At 40.9% G+C, this 16,649-nt stretch overlaps 1 long non-coding RNA gene across 3 annotated transcripts; it reads left to right on the top strand.

Moving 5' to 3' along the window:
* Window positions 1-4,068: 4,068 nt before the first annotated feature.
* LOC147250024 (uncharacterized) lies at window positions 4,069-15,933 on the top strand. 3 transcript variants are annotated; one of them, XR_015119216.1, is made up of 6 exons: window positions 4,069-4,172; window positions 4,712-4,755; window positions 7,664-7,739; window positions 8,497-8,556; window positions 13,216-13,303; window positions 15,368-15,933. It is a non-coding gene; the product is annotated as an uncharacterized LOC147250024 (long non-coding RNA). The 3 variants fall into 3 exon arrangements; XR_015119217.1 differs by lacking the exons at window positions 13,216-13,303; window positions 15,368-15,933 and adding exons at window positions 8,863-8,949; window positions 11,416-11,436; XR_015119218.1 differs by lacking the exons at window positions 13,216-13,303; window positions 15,368-15,933 and adding an exon at window positions 12,141-13,179.
* Window positions 15,934-16,649: the final 716 nt, after the last annotated feature.

Here is a 16,649-nt window from a genome sequence, read left to right as displayed (position 1 = left end):
GTGGCAGTGTGTCAATTCTGACCAACGGTCACGCAGCGTGGGAACTATAACACACAGTGTTTGAACATGCGCACATTTTACTATCCAGACACGATCTTCATTGACAAGCCGCAGCGTTTTACTCGTAGTCCCCCGTGCTTCTGCAGAAAATAATCTACACAATAGGTATTATATTACATCATATACACTAAACCTACAGGGGGAAAGTGTACAGTAACACAGTTATAATTGATAACCTTCAGGCTCAGGCTCTAATTAATTGGGCTGAGGCTGAACCGACATACTTAGAACCACATACCACTGATTGGGACAGTAAATCACCAAGTATAGAACATTTACGCAATAGCTATTATTTCTAATTATTAGATATCTTCAAGTTAGACAAATTAGACATCAATAATCTGACGTAGTAAAACATAAATACCCAATTAACATACATTCTTCACCTCCTTAGTGACTGTAAATTAAAATGTGCACTGATTTTAATTAGTGTATTATGTTCCTTTAAAAAAAAACTAACTAATAAACAAACAAGAAGAGTACTTGATGCGAAAAAGAGTTCTGAGATTGAGAAAGCTTTTGTATTGGAGCATGAAAATGCCAGCTATACTCAGGAATAGGGTTTGAGATTTAGATGCAAACCTTTCAAAACTGATACCCTATTGACAAAGCCATGGCAATTCCACCAACTTCAAGTCTACTGTGAGTCTGAGTCTGAACCTCCAACACTTCTGATGAGTTGGTCAGAGCCTTGCATGGCAGCCTCCATCATCAGTGTGTGAATGGGCCGGTGTTGTGGGGTGGTTTGGAGAAAAGTACAAAAGTTGGTAAATAGCTGGATCAGCCTCAGCTACAGTTGGAGGCTACATTGTGATGCTAACTGATCAGATTCTACTGAAAGAGAGACAAGAAAGCTGCTGAGACAGACCTCTATGCCTCTGACTTGCTACTCAGACCCACAACTGCTATCACATTTTAAAATTTTAAAGAAACTGTGCTTAATGTTGATAGATTGTATTTATTGCAATGTGGGAACACATCAATCAAATAAGTTTACTTATTGACATGTTTAATAGGAGCCTTTGGAGCAGCTTGATGTGACTTATAATAATAATAATAATAATAATAATAATAATAATAATAATAATAAATAATAATAATGGAGGCACGGAGGTGCAGTGGTTAACAAAATAATATTTTCAAAGTGTTATTTTATTTATTCATATATATATATATATTACATGTATTACATTATCCATATATATGCTACCTTGTATTAGATTATATTGTAAATTATTAAATCAGAATATCCATTAAAATATAGTTTATAAAAATTGAATTATCTGTGAATTATTTGATAGTTTTGGCGGCACGGTGGTGCAGTGGTTAGCACTGATGTCTCACAGCAAGAGGGTTCTGGATTCGAGCCCCGGCTTCAGCATGTGTTCTTTCTGTGTGGAGTTTGCATGTTCTCCTGTGCCTGCGTGGGTTCTCTCCAGGTTCTCCGGCTTCCTCCCACAGTCCAATGATATACAAAAGGGGACGAGGCTGATTGATACTCTAAATTGACCGTAGGTGTGACTGTGAGTGTGAATGGTTGTCTGTCTCTATGTGTTGGTCCTGTGATGGACTGGTGACCTGTCCAGGGTGAACCCTGCCTCTCACCCGTAGATGCTGGGATAGGCTCCAGCCCCCCTGCGACCCATAATAGGATAAGTGGAAGAAATTGGATGGATGGATAATAATCCAATAATAATAATAATAATAGGGGCAGGATGTCTCAGCGGTAGAGTTGCCATCTAGCAACCGAAGCGTGATGGCCCTGTGATGGACTGGTGACCTGTCCAGGGTGAACCCTGCCTCTCGCCCTATCTGAGCTGGACAAGCTAGGCTCCAGCCCCCCTGTGACCCTTAATATATAAGCGGTATAGAAAATGGATGGTTGGATAATAATGATACATTTTATTTGTGAGTGCTTCTGGAGGTACTCAGACTCGCTTTACATCACAGCTGAAAAAAGTCACAGAGGAAAAAAGGAATACTTATGTCATAAACAGTAGATCAAGGAATGAGGAGGTGGGTTTTTCTTTTGTTTTGATTGTCATTTTCATCTTTAGTCCGTTCCTGATGATTAATGAGATGTTGTTACTCCCTCCGAACACGCTGACAATTAAACACCCTGCCTCACTTTATTAACAGAAAAAAATGTCCTTGGCCCACACTCCAGTTCAAAAAATACCAGTCTCATATTTTTAGCTTGAAGCTAAAGGAGACCTATTGTGAAACATCCCTTTTCTAAACTCTGAAATTCATCATTCAATACTCTCCAAGTCATCTTGACTCAGTTGTAGAATATGCTCGGTACCACGTAGACAGTTTGATTTGAACTAAAAAAAACTATAAACAAACTATACCCCACTACACTCCCAGTTTAATGTTTTGGACAGTTTTATTATTAGTCAGTCTCTGTTAGCTTCAATCTAATAGGGTCTAATAGGGCCTTCAGGCTCAGGCCCTAATAAACAAACAAGACAGGCTAGACATACTTTTGTCAGTGTAGTCCATCTTGTAGATTACAGTCATTAAAATACACACAATACTACTAGCCTTCATAAATTAACCTTCCAGATGAGAGGGTGAACCATTATGTCCTCTGCTGCATTTATAATTAGAATATCAAAGGATTAACAAGCCTTAATCTTGCTATGGCTGCAGATTGTTGTGCCACTTTGTGTTTTTTTTACATGACTTTAATGTGATGAGGGTGAATTATGAGCATGGGCGGAGCCCTCCATCAAGGTATTTTTTGTGTATTATAGAAGAAAGCTTGGTTAACCACAAGTGTTTTGTGGCCCTCCGTTGAAATATGGGTGTGTTAGAAGGAGTGAACACACACCTGCAGATTCATGTTAATAGACCATTGCACAAAAGCAAGCAGCTTGTGAAAAACAGTGCATATGATCGACTGAAATAAGATGATGAGTGTATCATGTAATGTGGATGCTGTTATGAAATGAAGGGATGAGAGAGATTATGGTAAGTAGGTTAGTGGAGCAACACAGAGCTTTCACACCCCTCCCTCTCTGGTCTCTGCAGCGGGCATGCGCAGTGAGTCTTCCCGTCTTTGTTTAAGTGTTGTTTTTTTTTTTTCTTCCATTTTCTCCACTGTTGGTTTTCCTGAACATATCTAACTGAAAGCTTTGACTTTTACAGCCCCTCAGCACCACCTTTGCTTGCTCTATACAAATTCCTCATTGTTCCACCGTGCTCATAACAACATGTTCATATAAGGTCTTTTATCTGTTTTATATCTATTTTTCTTCAGGTTCTGCCTTTGTGTGAGAACTGCACAAAACAAAACAAGAGAATATGCAAGAATAGAAGTGCAAAGCAATAAAAACAATACAAGGAAAAGTGGCATGTCAATGTTTAAAGGCTGTAAACTTCCACTTCCTTGTATTTAGGTGGTTTGGTCAGTCTAAAGTTTCCTTCCTGATCCTCATCTGCTGTCTTTCTGGGATTATATTATGTCCTGCATGTCCCTCTGTTGCCATGAACCAGCTATACATCCATCCGGTGTTTGCCTTCAACGTCACTGACCCCCTGACCCTGAATCTTATGTAACCATGGCAATACCTAAATTGGAACATGGAGCTCGGAAAGAAGGCGGTGCTTCACGTACAGGCACATAGCTCCCCCAACCAGCTTTCCAGATTAGGGCAGATGGAAATAAATGCCTGTTGCTGTGTGTGTGTGTGTGTGTGTGTGTGTGTGTGTGTGTGTGTGTGTGTGTGTGTGTGTGTGTGTGTGTGTGTTTGTGTGTGCGTATTTTCATGTACGTGCGTGTGTGTTTGCCAGTGTGAGAGATACCGCCACCTCTGAAAGTGATGATCTCATTCTCAAAAATGTTGTGCACAAGTTCAAAACGACAATTGAATAGCCGAAGCTGGCTGCTGTCCGACAGCGCACAAAGCCCAGAATACCGAGAAGATTATTTTAGGATCCAGGCTCCGTAATCCTCTCTTCTCTCCTCTTCTCTCCCTCATTCAGCTAAACCCTCTCCCTTCTCCTCTTTCAAATGCTTGCTAATCTCTTTCCCTCTGGCTCTGTGTGTAGCTGTAATTTGGTTGTTTTTTTCCTATCTTTCATCTGCACCAGGTTCACATCAATAGGTCAGTATGCCAAGCAACAGGGTGCTTCCCCCTTTCGCTTTCTCTTCTATATTTTAGAATGTGTCTTAACATGGTCCAAAGTGGTGCCATGGTGGGATGATAGCATTTGTACTAATTTAAAGGTACAGTCAGTGATTCATCTAATCCTCTTTTTTTTTTTTATAAAATTGAATATCTCTTCAGAATGTCCTGTTTTTTGTGAGCATAGAAAGGAGAATATAAATTTATTCATTTGTAAATGTGAAACAATTCTTTCAGTGTGGTTTGTTTTCTTTTAAAGAAAAACCCAGGCAAACCAAAATGCCTGACTACAAACTACAAAGTATTTGACAAAGTCCACTGTCTACTTTTTCTTCTGCTCAGACGGTTTTGTGCTATTGGCTACAGAAGCCATTTTGGCTAAAACATGAGTATTCTTATAGTTGAGTCAGACTAAGGTCAAGTCATCTTCACACCACAAATGAACTGCTCCAAACCACCTAAAACGAAACCACCACACCCACTTGCTCTGTCTGGTTTTGATCTGTGTCCACACCCAGCACACGGGGAGAACTGACAGTGTAATTCAACAGAACTGAACAAGGTAAGAGTGAATGCACCATAAGCTAATTTTCTGTTGAGACATTTAAGTTGTTAACTATAGGCCCTTTCACACTGCACCAAAAACGTGGGTCAGCGTAAGTTTCTCGGCACTCTGAAAGGGTCGGCTTGGCATTTCAGCCCTCGTCGACCAACTCGCCAAGCGACATGGGTGTTTAGCGACTCGGCTCGCCTGCAGTGTGAAAAGGCAACCCGCGTCGTCTCAGGTTTCACGCAACCTTTCTGTCGCATCCTGATTTTGTCACTGTGCCGCCTGTCAGGCTTCGCCTGTAGCTTCTTCAGCTCCCTTCCAGACTCACCAAAAACTCCATCCTCCTTCGCCGCATTAGCGCTCGGACATTTTCCAATCTGCCCCGAGTTTGTATGCTTTGCAATAGAGACAACGTTCCAATGCACGCAACAACAACGCTAACGTTTGACTTGCCGTCATCCATGTTGTTTGTTTACCTCTCAGTGTTCTGGCGCAGCCCTCACAGCGGGAATTCAGACTCGGGTCTTCAGAAAGCTTGAATGCGCCCTAATGCTGAGCAAACGTGGGTCCAAAAACCTGCATTGACACGCATTTTTCAGTGTGAAAAGGGTATATTTAATTTCAACTACCTGGCAGGTTGAGGTGGATGGCTGCCCACCCTAAAACTGGTTCTCTTCAGTCAAAAGAAACTTCTTCCTCATCCCTGTCACCCCTTCTGTTATGACATGACGCTACACGACACGATCCAAACTAAATTGAGAAAAAAAATGAACAATATGATGGTACCAAGGAAAAAGAGGAGAATGAAAAATTGTAATCTGGGACAACAGTTGTGGACTGTTAGATCTAGAAAAAAAGGAGATGGAAAATTTTTCATCCATCCTTTAAGGTCACTAATAATGAGGTTTTGTTTGTGGTGATGTGACCCAAATGTGATTTAGGAAGCATCCAATAAACTGAATAATTGAGTGGAGTATCCTTCAGTCACTAAGGAACATTTATCCTCCCTCAGCAGCTGATGATAAAAGATCAAGAATCCTACTGTTTATTTTGCATATTTATAGGATGGGCATCCAATTAAAGCTGACATTTACCATGGTGTATCTGTCCGCTCACCTCCCTCAGAGAGCGTTGGTCGTCGATATTGATCAGCGTACATCCAGATAACATTACATGTGACAGCTATGACAGATAGGAGCGACTGCATGGATTTGCATCGTTGTGACAGGGCTTGATAATTGATTAATAGAGGAATAGACATGAGTTTAGACTAGCTAATAGATGATACTGATACCAAAGAGAGATTAAGACAGAGATTATGTTTGAGAGGTTTAAACTAACAGCAAAGCTCCTGAGAGGAATATCTAATAAGGAGGCATCTGGACAATGGATAGCAGCCTCCTGGTCATATTTGTCATCTCAGGATAATATTGTTGATCCAGGCTCAGATGTGCAGAAGTATTCAGCGTGAACAACACGCACAATGACAGTTTTTATGTTCCTTTCCAACCACTGAGTCTTTACACATGAAAATTGAGTTATTTCACAGTCATCTTTCAATAACAGACCTTTTGGTTGGCTGTAAAAATCTTAAACCGTGTGTTTGTGTGTGTATATGTGTGTGTGTGTGTGTGTGTGTGTGTGGGGCTCGAGTGCATAGCCAGAGAGTTCATTACCTCATATCCCATTCATCCCATCTGCTGTTTTTTTTTCCCTCCTCATTGTTAATTAAGTGCTAATCCTTTCCTCATTTCTATGATTATGTCACATGTTGGAACAAGGTCATCATGTATATATTCTTACACATTATAAACAAACAATGAATATATGAACTAAAAAAAACAGAAGTTTTTCAACATCCTAATATCTGGACATGCCTACACATGCCTTTGAGTGCGTCCAGTTGATCATGCCGTCACATACCATCCATACAAATACTTTCTGATGATCGCCTAGAGGGATACCTCAGCAAATGTAGACACAGAGCACAAATAGCTCTGTATCTTTACAAATTTTCATTGGTCAAACCTGCTCTGAATTTTCTCTTCAAACCAGTTTCAGTGTCATAGAGGAGTAAACAGAGATGCCAAGCTGAATGGAGATCTGTGGAAAAGATCTTGAAAAATATGTTTTGTCATACCACTGGGTCAAAGGGTCTTAGTATGCATGACTGTGTGTGTGCTTGTGTGTATACATGTGTGTGCATATTATTGTGTGGAAATACACTCCAGATTCTTGTACGTGCAAGCATGAGCATGACCATTTGGGTGTCCACCAGAGATCAATGGTGATTTTTGCTTCTTGGTTTGAAAAAAAAAAAATAGAAAATTAAAGGGCTGGGAGAGTGCATACCTCCACAAAGGTGCACTTGGACAAACCCAAGGTGAACTTGTTCTTTTTATGTTGGTGCCACAATTTAATGGGTTCTTTCTTGGCTCATGCTACCCCCCCCACCAAGTTTGGTAAAAATCTACCTTTTCATTTTTGTGTAATTCTACTTTAAACAGACACACAGCACCAAAAATATTCTATATTTCTGAAAGGAATTTTACATATTTTGCTCATCAGTATATAAGATAAAGCATATAAAAAAAAATCTAATCTTGGGGGAGATCCATTAACTTTGAAAGTAAAGCATTTTTTTTCCCCCATGGACCTTGGTAGAGGAGCGTGTTCTATAGGGTGCCCTTCTTGCTCCACATTGGTCTGAATAACGGTTCAGTAATTAGCTAATATGAAAAACAGGCAAATTTACAAATAACCATATATAATCCTAAGGAAAGAAACAGGGGGTTAGTGCACTAATACAATCTCAAGAGGATAAACACAGAGAAATGCACAGAGAGAGAGAGAGAGAGAGAGAGAAGTCGATGTCTCAACAATCTGAAGATGATACTGAAAGGAGATCTGCTGTTTCTAGCCCTGGCTTCCATGACAACAGCCGAGCAGGGCCCCCGACCCCATGGCTTGTCTGTAATGAATCATCGGCCCTGAGGGTGAGGTAACACCCACAAATGTGTACATATGTGCTCATAGAGACTCACACATGGTTGCACGGCACAACACACATATGTGTGCACTCTCACACACACACACACACACACACACACACACATACACATACACACACACACTCACTCTTCACGAGCTCCCAGAGAAAGGCTGTTTACCTCTGACAGAAGTGGCCAGAAAAAAACACTTGATTGCATGAAGGGGACTGCTTTTGTACTGCAGCAGAGGGAAGTGAATGGAAGCAGCCAACACACCTGCATCATAACCAACGTTGAAGACTCATTCTGAACCACACCTTCAGTCTGTGTGTGGACATGTGCATGCTATGTTTGAACAATACGGTTTTGAATGCCAAGCTAATTTGTTGCAATGCAGCCATGTAAATAAATGTGAGATCCATTTTTTCCTGACAGCTGCTCTGAGGAGAGGTTTAGCATGTATGACGACAGCCAATCACACCTACCAAGAAGAAGCTGGAAGAGTGTGTTCAATCCTCAGCTAAAGTTACATTTACGAAAAGTTGGCCTTTATTTATAATGGCTGATATGTTTGGCCAAGTATCATTGTAGAAAAGTTTCAAATTTCCCCCATGCTTGAAAGGTTTCAAATTACAACCCTCATCATTCTGTGCTTTTGCCCGCGGCAATGAGTGTTTGACAAACCGTCTATTACACAAGCACTGTTAGGGGCCAACCTGGGGCCCATCCTTTTCTTTCTTTAACCCTCACTCTCTCACTCTAGCTCTGCTGGAAGATATGAAGAGACACAGGCTCGCCTAGAGACCATTTTTCTTGCTTTCAGGTAATCATGACTACAATCACAGTTTGCCTCTCTAAGTGTTGATGAATTTCAATAAATTTCGCAGGCCTTGGTATGATGAAGAGAGTGAGTTGGAGCATTTCATCCATCAGAGTAAGTTATATGCAGTGTCATTACAGTAAATGCTGCATAAAATTTAAACCACAGCACAGGATATTTATACCCTGACCGTTTATGTCCTTTCGTGTCTGTAAAACCATGCTATTAGATCTTTACTGTTTTACCAGACTACACAACAAATGGTGTAATTCAGTGTGTTTATGCATTTATAATGTTTGAACTCCACAGGCTAGCGATTGGGCAGGGCTTTTCATTCAGTTCTTTAGAGAAACAAGACAGCAGTGGATATTCTAAATCTCCGTCACGTTTTAAAAGGTGAGAGAACATGAAAATGGTGGTTTTAATACAGGCCACCACCATGCTTCTTTCCTCATCCCAAATGACTCAGCATGCTATGCCACGTATTTCTGACCTACTTACCAATGCATGACCCATGTATGAATGGACCCACAAGCTGGCATTAGCTGCACACACTGAACACCTCACTGCTGCAGAAAAAAGGTCCAGCTTGGCTTTAGCAGTTTACGTTTGTACACTCCATTTTTAGGGCCTGAGCCCGGAGGTACTCCGGGGCGAAGACCCGATTATGTTTGCTCGACACACTCAAAACACGAACACTAAAACTGACCCCCTGAACACGCTTGAAAACTCACCAATTTTGCTCATACACCCGGTCTGCCAGAAAAATCGATGTTCAAAATAAAAAAAAATTCGAATAAGCTCAATAGCGCCAGCTAAGGAGATTAAAACGCATTTATGACCATAACTGACCCTAGGAATGTCCTACAGACATGGGACCAACACCGATTTATTCGTCTCATCAAGATGCACAAGTCATACACTAACACCCCTCACTTAAAACCAACAAGAAGTCAACAAAATGGACAAAACCGTCAAAATGTGGACATTTACACACCCCCAACAAACACTATCTCCTCCTAGGGTGTTCATGGCTTCCAAAATTTAATACATGACTCAGGACACTTTGAAGATTAAAATTTATGGAAATATCCGTAATAACTCCAACGGTGTGGATTTCATAAGACCTCAAAGTCGGGGACACTTTTTCCACATACAATGCAAACCAATGGGGAGGCTTTCTACTCTCATGGTACATACTCTCAAACACTCGCTTCTCACGTCTAAACTACAACTCTCACACCTTCAAAAGACACACCACTGGATTTCTGACAAAAAATCCCGACAAAAATATGGTATTACATTCCATTTTTGACCAATATATGGTGACTTACTAGCTTTTTACACACTCAAAATGTCTAAATCCTCCTCTCTCTCCACTCTAGCACAGACAGCAGAGAGCAGCGGGGGGAGGGGTTCTTAAAGGGCCAGCTCTCAGCTCTGCTCTCACTCTAGCACAGATCAAAGACAGAGCAGTGGGGAGGGGTTCTTAAAGGGCCAGCTCTCAGCTCTGCTCTCCACTCTAGCACAGATCAAAGACAGAGCAGTGGGGGAGGGGTTCTTAAAGGGCCAGCTCTCAGCTCTGCTCTCACTCTAGCACAGATCAAAGACAGAGCAGTGGGGGAGGGGTTCTTAAAGGGACAGCTCTCAGCTCTGCTCTCACTCTAGCACAGATCAAAGACAGAGCAGTGGGGGAGGGGTTCTTAAAGGGCCAGCTCTCAGCTCTGCTCTCCACTCTAGCACAGATCAAAGACAGAGCAGTGGGGGAGGGGTTCTTAAAGGGCCAGCTCTCAGCTCTGCTCTCACTCTAGCACAGATCAGAGACAGTGCAGTGGGGGAGGGTTCTTAAAGGGCCAGCTCTCAGCTCTGCTCTCCATTCTAGCACAGATCAAAGACAGAGCAGTGGGGGAGGGGTTCTGAAAGGACCAGCTCTCAGCTCTGCTCTCTCTCCAGCACAGATCAGAGACAGAGCAGTGGGGGAGGGGTTCTTAAAGGGCCAGCTCTCAGCTCTGCTCTCACTCTAGCACAGATCAAAGACAGAGCAGTGGGGGAGGGGTTCTTAAAGGGCCAGCTCTCAGCTCTGCTCTCACTCTAGCACAGATCAAAGACAGAGCAGTGGGGGAGGGGTTCTTAAAGGGCCAGCTCTCAGCTCTGCTCTCCACTCTAGCACAGATCAAAGACAGAGCAGCGGGGGAGGGGTTCTTAAAGGGCCAGCTCTCAGCTCTGCTCTCCACTCTAGCACAGATCAAAGACAGAGCAGCGGGGGAGGGGTTCTTAAAGGGCCAGCTCTCAGCTCTGCTCTCACTCTACAACAGATCAAAGACAGAGCAGCAGGGGAGGGGTTCTTAAAGGGCCAGCTCTCAGCTCTGCTCTCCACTCTAGCACAGATCAAAGACAGAGCAGCAGGGGAGGGGTTCTTAAAGGGCCAGCTCTCAGCTCTGCTCTCACTCTAGCACAGATCAAAGACAGAGCAGCAGGGGAGGGGTTCTTAAAGGGCCTGCTCTCAGCTTTGCGCTCACACTTAGCATCACACTGAGGCTTCTATCTTCTAAACTACAAGTCCCACCAATTTCACACTTAAACCACTGGATTCAGGACGACTCCTGCCAACTGGCCGTGGGCGCGAGGAGGCTCAGTCCCCAACAATGCTGCTTGCAGCTTTAATTTTTTCTATCTGTTCTTCAACTACTATGAGACAACTAAATCATTCCATATCAAAACACAAGATATCAGATGAAAGAAATGAAATGTACTGCATATTCTTATTAAATTTCCTGATTTTCTGTATTCTATGTATTCCCTGGTGGCCTACTTCTTTAAACCCCATCTCATCCATCAACTCCGCATTTCTTCTTCGCACAGGAGCCCAGAGGCACTCCAAGGTCATGTCAATTAGACTGTGGTCATCACTTACCCTCAAGCTTCAAACAATGAAGGACAACAATGAATTTAAATCTTTCTTTGCTGTTTCAAAAAAAAAGTGTCTCTCTTTTCTGGTCTCTTTGCAAGACCTCTGTAAATGTTTTCATGAACAAACTAGTTACCTTAAAGTTCATATATATATATATATATACACATATATATATATATGTATATATATGTATATATATATAATGTGTGTGTGTGTGTGTGTGTGTGTGTGTGTGTGTGTGTGTGTGTGTGTGTGGTAAATGGACTCAATTTATATAGCACTTTTCTACCTTAGCAGCATTTTTTGCATTTACACTGTCATCTCAATCACCCATTCACACATAGTAACCCATTTCCAAATGCCCAGTGCCCATTTGCTCCAAATCCTGGGCACTACCTCTGCCTTAAAGGCACTAGCTATCTGACAGATAACTGCCTTAAAGGCACTAGCTATCTTTGTCAGCCTGGGGGGAAGCCCGAACTGGGCTCATGCATCCACCTATACGTGGCCCGTTAGAAGACCGCTTTTTGTTACGAGACAGGAGGGGCTTTCACCAGCAGGACATATCACGTAGGGGGATCACGTTATTCCCACCAATCCCTTCCCCTCCCACGAGGCACCACAATTGACCAGAGGAGTTTCTACAGTGACAATGATTGTTGCATGTTTTTTTTAGGGGTTTGTGTATCGGAAACCCCTGGGGACACGGGGAGAACATGCAAACTCCACTCTCACAGTGTCCTCTGTGGGAATGGAACCCAGGACCTTCTAGCTGTGAGGCAACAACACTTCCACTGCACCACTGTGTCCCCTTCTTAAAGGTCATATATCAACTCAGCTGACCTACTTTTCCTATGTCATATATGATTGCACAACAATGCACGTAGCTTTAATCTTTATAATAAACTGCAATGTTACAGCCACAAATCTCCTAAATGTTTTTCCTCTCATCATCTGTGCAGTAGAAACAACATTGCATTTTGCTGGCCATAATAGTGCAGTAGATTATTAGATTTGCTTGTTTGGTCACATCAGTCAGTTTAAAAGAGTCTTTTCTCTCAGCAGGATAGAAATGTCTTTGTTTATACATGCCCTCCTCTTCCCTCCCTGGGTTTATTAGAGTCATGTGGTGAGGATTGTTTTGAATAAAACCCACAGTGGTGAAACTACGACCCCTGCTAGCGAGAAACTTAAAGGCACTTTAGGTTCCTTACATAAGACATGATCCAAGCAGTCCAGGTTCACACGTAAATGAGAACTCACAAGGCTTAATGGTTATAATGACAACTTCAAAATGCTATTGTGTGTTTGGGACATTCATATTATCTCCAAGATTAATTACTTAATTGAACACATAATTAAAGTAACTCCTATTATGTAACTGCTCTAACAGCTCAATGCAGGGCTTTACGGGGTGATTTTGTGCCATCTGGCATCTTGTCTCTTCAATTTTCTTGACCGCATGCATGTTTGGGAATCAATTTTATGTGCAGCATTTTTCATTAATTAAAGTAATCTTGGGTCTAAAAACAGTTGGTGATTGAATAAAGTGACATACTTTGGTGTATTTTCATTGTGTAAAGGTCATGAGAGAATGGAACTGACACGAGTGAAAAGCACAATTTATTTTCTGAATTTCGCACAAAAATAAATATGGTAATATGTTGAACAATCCCGTTTTTGTACTGAGGAAATTTTTTTTTTGAATTGAAAAAAACAACAACACTTCATTATTTCAACCTTTTTCACAGAGTGATGCTGAGAACATTTGAGTTTCTTGGACAAGGACGCTTTGATTAACAAAGACACTCCAGCCCCTGAGCTAATAAAATATAATAGGTAAGGTTCTATATATGTGTATGTCTGGCCTATATACATAAAGGAAGTAGATGGGAGCAGGGGGAGGTAGACAACAGGAAAGGAGGGGTAGCTACTTACAAATGAGCTATACACTAACCCTCCCTCCCCCCGACATCCTGTACAGCCACATATTGTGTTCAAGTCACAAAGACATCCCCTTCAACAGCAATAGAAAGTTCAAGATGTATGTTACTGCAGCTAAAATTACCTACAGTTTCAATATCTTTTTCTATGTCAGTCGTAGGAGAAGAGCAGCAACTGTTTTTTTTTTCGGAGAATGATTCAAGGCTTAAAGAATTAGAATCTGTAGTTAATCCTTATTACCGTAGAAATGATGCAATCTTTCTTTCAATACAAATGACAAATGAAAAGATTTATTTGTGAAGATTTATGTTTGAAACTAAATAGCTAAAACCCCAGCCATGGTGGGATATATAGCAGAGTGGAACTGTCAATTGAATAACTTGAGGTACAGGAAGATTTTTTTCTAGGCATGGATGAATTATTTCCTCCTTATAAAGAAAGCCCTCAGTGCTATTCACTGGGATTCTGAAAGGCTTCAGTCTGCTCAGTATTTTGTAGTTTTTTTCTCATCTTTGTCGTAGGTCACCTGAGAAAAGGTCAAAAATCTTTTACTGCCTTAACCTGCACAAAGCCTCAGAATGAAGCTGATGCTTATTGTCTAACACTGTTTTCTAAAAATATAACTGCTTTAAAAAAAAAACCAACTTCTTTGATGCCATAAACATTTCACAAACAGAATCATTTCTGAAATACACTCTCTCAATTTTTATGATAAATTGCTGTCAGCCATAATTAAATTGTTCTTGTTCTTGCCTGACTTCATGGCTTTACCTCACTAACTGCAGTCCCTGCACAAAATGTATTACAGACTCCAATTACTTATGTTTATGATATCTAATTAGATAACAGAGTATCAAGCTGTAATTAATGCAACCTGAGGAAATTTGTGCCAGAAGTTGTGAATAATAGATCACAGGTTGTCTCAGGATGCTTCAACTGACCTAGATCAGGTTTTTTCTTAATTCAGAAATTCAGCAAGACTGAGGACACAAATAATTACTTCAGGAATGAGGACACAAACAAAGACATTCCTGTTTTCTCGTCACAGACATTATGATTATGCCACATCTTGTGATTGCAGCTTGTGATCAGTTGTGCAATCTGCAGTACATGGATTATTGACAGTCACAGAAGGAGAGCGGGGGAGAGAGAGAGAGAGCGAGAGAGAGAGAGAGAGAGAGAGAGAGGGGAGGGGATGGGTGTATTTTAGCTCCATGTTGAAAAAAATCTTTGTGAACAAAGCTAAAGAAAATATTTATTGATGTGTCTTTGTACTGTTCTTTTAGCTGTTGTATGTATAGCTGTTTTTATCTCGGACAGTTGACAAAGGAGAACATTTAAAATTCATCCTAAAATATTCTAGGAGAAAGATGTCAATGGATTATATCTGCCGTGTCACATCACCCTATCTTCTGTGCTTGATGATCATGTCAGCAGAAAATGATGATGAAACGGTTGATTTCCTGACAGAACACGTCCTATTCTGTGAAACATGCACCTACACATGAGCGCAAACACACTTAGCTGCTAATCTATTGTCATGGAGACTCCTTTTTCTCATGCAGGGTGATGGTTGTGATTACAGGAAAAAGTGGATCCCTTTCAATGTATTTGAGCAAAAGCAATGGAAATAAGGTGATGTTTTGCTTACTCATCTGTTCTAACTCAGTGTACAAGAACAGAGAGGGGGAGATGGAAACCCACACCAGCTGCTAATGAATTGAACATTTGCAGAAATCAAGAAATCTAATTTGGGCTTGTGAAATAATCAACAGCAGCCTCAGTAGTACTCTGCAGCCTGGTGATTTTTAGCAAAGTATATTCAACAAACGAGTTAACTGAAAGCTTGTTTTGTCATCATATTTCATGTAGTAACAGTAGTTAAGAAGAACATAAAGGAGAAAGGTGGGTGTGAAAAAGAGAGTGAATGTCTGTCCTACCCTGTTTTGTGTCTTTCAGGACTTGACAATATGTTTCCCTGTTCATCTTACAAGGCTGCGATCCTTTTTATCCTGTTGATTGTGTAGTGCAGAGCAGTAATGAATGGATGAGTGAATGGGACACATGAAATGGAGATGCTACATTGTATAGCCACACATTGTGTATACTTATGAAATGCATGGATAAAGAACTATTCGCTGAAGAGCAACAATGTGTGTATACGCACATGTATAAATACATATTAATTTCACAGTGTTGACATAATTCATCTCTATAAGCACTTACAAGGAAGATATATGCACTCCTGAGTTGCAAAAATTGAAACAAATAAATGTTTACTCCTAGATGGATGCATGGATGATGCCTACTTTTGTTCTTTCAAAAATTTAAACTTTAAAACTAAGGGAATTATTGTTTTTTTGTTGTTGTTTTTTTGTTTTTTTGGAACTACAGTTCCTTTAAGAACCTCAATGATGCTTTACTCAAATCGTATCTTTTGCCTTTCAAGTCAGTTAGGAAGGCCAAAATATTACCTCTTACCCAGAATAGTCGACCACCCCCACAAACAGCCTCTAAAATGAGCACACAGGGAAATCAGCACCTCTAAAACAGATTCCACCAACTCTTTATTTTTCATTATGTCCAATGTGATGATTTTGTGTTACATTCTGCATTATCTAGATATGCTGGGAAAATGTCAGGAGAAATGTATTCATATTCTGCTACACTGCTAGTTTACAACAAGTTAACTGCTATCTTCTGTTTATGCTTAGTCTGTTTGTGCTCAGTTTGATATTTACATTAAAGAGAGATATCAGTATTCTGCATTGTAAAGCAAATATAAACACACAAGTATACGTAAGCCTGCATAAAGTAGCTTGTGCCTTGTTATATGTTTTTAGCCTCACATATGGACACAAAGGTCGAGCCATGTTCTTCTGAATGTCAGAAAAAAAACATGTTTACATTTTAACCGACTGGTTGTGTCCTCCACTAGAAACTATTTTAACTCTCTGCATCTATCGCTGATCTGTTCTGTACTGATTAAAAATGGAATGCGAGCCATTCTCTGTGGGCAATATTTTCTACTCGCGTCTGATCTATCCTTATACAGATAGTGATCATGACTGGATTATTTGAATTTCAAGTGGCTGATATAGGTGAACTGTCCAGGTCAGAGACAGCCTCTGTAGCCGGCAGTATGTGGTGACACGGCACAAGATAACACGTATCAGTCAGTGAAAAAATAATGGCTCGCAGGAGTCTCAGTTTCCAAGTAATCCAGCCCTCATTGTGTTAC

This window comes from Aulostomus chinensis, chromosome 14 (assembly GCF_037954235.1).
Source record: "Aulostomus chinensis isolate RoL2024-O1b breed Wild chromosome 14, RoL_Achi_v1.0, whole genome shotgun sequence".
Taxonomy (NCBI): Eukaryota; Metazoa; Chordata; class Actinopteri; order Syngnathiformes; family Aulostomidae; genus Aulostomus; species Aulostomus chinensis.
Note: the sequence above shows the minus strand (reverse complement) of the source record. Positions and strands in the feature narration are given on the sequence as shown.